Source organism: Mandrillus leucophaeus, unplaced genomic scaffold, assembly GCF_000951045.1.
Source record: "Mandrillus leucophaeus isolate KB7577 unplaced genomic scaffold, Mleu.le_1.0 Scaffold671, whole genome shotgun sequence".
Classification (NCBI taxonomy): Eukaryota; Metazoa; Chordata; class Mammalia; order Primates; family Cercopithecidae; genus Mandrillus; species Mandrillus leucophaeus.
The window spans coordinates 306,684-309,270 of NW_012107264.1; the positions used below are offsets into that span (position 1 = coordinate 306,684).

A 2,587-nucleotide genomic window follows, 5' to 3' on the forward strand; every position below is an offset into this window, starting at 1 on the left:
AGAGAGAGAGAGAGAGAGAGAGAACAAAGCAGAAATTAATGAAATTTAATAAAAGAACATGATAGAAAATTAAACAAAAATCTGATTCTTGAATAAAAAACAATAAAATTGATAAACCATGTTGTCTAGCAAGACAGACAAAATAAAAAGAATCAAGACACAAATCACTGTTAGGAATAAAACAAAAGGCATTATTAAAGATAATGCAATCATTAAAAAGATAATTTTAAAAACCTGCTGCTCATAATTCGACACCTTAAAATAAATGGACCAATTCCCCAAAAACCACAAACTACAAAACTTCAACCAAGCTGAAATAGATAATCCAAGTAGTCCTGAAATTATTAAATGAATTAAATTTGTAGTAAAACTTCCTCCCAAAAAATCTCCAGACCCAAATGATTTAACTGGAAAATTCTGCCAAACATTTAAAGAATTAACAGAAATCTTGCATGATCTCTTCTAGAACAGACAATAGAGAAGGAAAAACTTGCTCACTTTTTTTTATGATGTTGTATTACTATAGTAATATGAATACACTACTACTCTTATGCCAAAATCAGACAAAGACAATAAGAAAGGAACACTACTAACAAATATCTCTTATGGACTTAGAAAAATTCTCAACAAAATATTAACAAATGAAATTCAACAATGTATTTAAAAATATGCACTAAGACCAAGTAGAATTTATTACTGGAATACAAAGCTTGTTCAACATTCTAGAATCAATTAATGTAGTTCAACATATCAACAAACTAAAGAAAAAAATTATATGATCATATCAATTATGCATAAAAAGCATATGGCAAAATCCAACACATATTTATGAGGTAAAATTCTTGGCAAGTTAGGAATAGAGGGGAACTAACTCAATTTCATAGTGTACCTTCAAAAAAAACTATAAGTCACATCACACTTTAATGGCAAAAGATTGGATTTTTTTTTCTTTAAGGCAAAGCTATCTGTGCTTACTACTGTTATTCAAAATAGCACTGGAAGTTCTAGCCATTGCAATAAGTAGATTTTAAAAAATTAAATGCAAACAGATTGTAATAGAAGAAATAAGGGCATTCTTATTTGCAGAAAACATAATTGCTTACATAGAAAATTCCAATGAATCTATTTTTTTAACCTAGAAACAATAAATGAATTCAGCAAGGTCCCAAGAAACAAATTCAACACAAAAGATGCAATCTCATTTCTATATACTAACAATGAATGTGGAGATACCAAAATTTAGAAATACATTTTAGAATTACTCCGCAAAATGAATATGTGGTATACACATAACAAAAGATGCACAGGATCTGTATGTTGAAAATTATAAAATGCTGACTGAAGAAATCAAAGAATCAAAGTATATGGAAAGACATATCATATTCATGAATTAGAATATTCAGCATGATAAAGATATCAGCTCTCCCCAAATTGAAAGATATGTTTAATGTAATTTCTGTTGAAACCTCAGAAAAATTTTTTCAGATATAGACAAGGTTATGCTAAAATTTATATTGAAATGCACATACACTAGAAGATCTAAAATAATCATGACAAAGAAGAATGAAGAGAAAATAATCAGTCTACTTGATATTAATGCTTACTATATAGCTACATTAATTAAATGCTATGTGGTACTAGAAAAAGAAATGAACACATACATAAATGAAAAAAGTATATAGATCAAAATATAGACCCAACACAAACAGGTACAAAAAATATGTCAATAAATATATCGATACATATTGATATCTATATTATATATCTCTATCTACAGAGATATATTTTAACCAATTATTGATAAAAATGCAAAAGCACTTAATAAAAGAGAACCTGTCAACAAATGATGCTGGAGCTATAAAAAACTAAATAGAAATAGATTTCAGATGTAAATGTAACACATAGAACTATATTATTTTTAGAAAAAAAGTTATAGGAGAAAACTCTCAGGACCTAGGGCTCAACACAGAGTTCTTAGACTTGACACCTAAAGCATGATACATACCTAAAAGAAAATAATGATCAATTACTCCTCATCAAAACTTATACTTTTTCTCTGCCAATGCTTTTGTGAAACAGATAAAAAGACAAGTTACAAACTGTAAGAAAATATTTGTAGATCAAATATTGACAAGGACTAGTTTAGAAATTATATAAAGAATTATCAAAAGTCAACAGCTTAGAAAAAAAGCCCAATTGAAAAATGTCCAAAAGACATGAATATACATTTCAGCAAAGACGATAAGTAGAAGAAATAGTCAACATTCATAGTCATCAGGGCAATGAATACTAAAACCACTGAAGTATCACTGTATGCTTGTCAGAATGCATAAGAATTTTTAAAATAATGACACCAAATTCGAAAAAAAATCAGAAAAATTAGATCACTTATATTTTAATTGGGATAATGTAAAGAGGTACAGTCACTCCAAAAAAAAAGGTCAAATTTTTTCAAAGCTAAATGTGCAATTAGTTTCTGTTCCAGCAATAACACCCCTGGGAATTTATGACAGATAATGAAGACATACTCACACAAAAACTAATACACAATATTCAAGCAGCTTGATTTGTCATAGCCAAAATCTAA

The 2,587-nt window shown here is 28.1% G+C and overlaps 1 protein-coding gene across 1 annotated transcript in view; it reads right to left on the minus strand.

Moving 5' to 3' along the window:
* LIPI (lipase, member I) overlaps positions 1-2,587 on the minus strand; it is a gene marked incomplete at its 5' end in the record, with an annotated part of 103,667 nt that overhangs the window by 74,859 nt on the left and 26,221 nt on the right. The gene's annotated exons all lie outside the window — the stretch shown is intronic.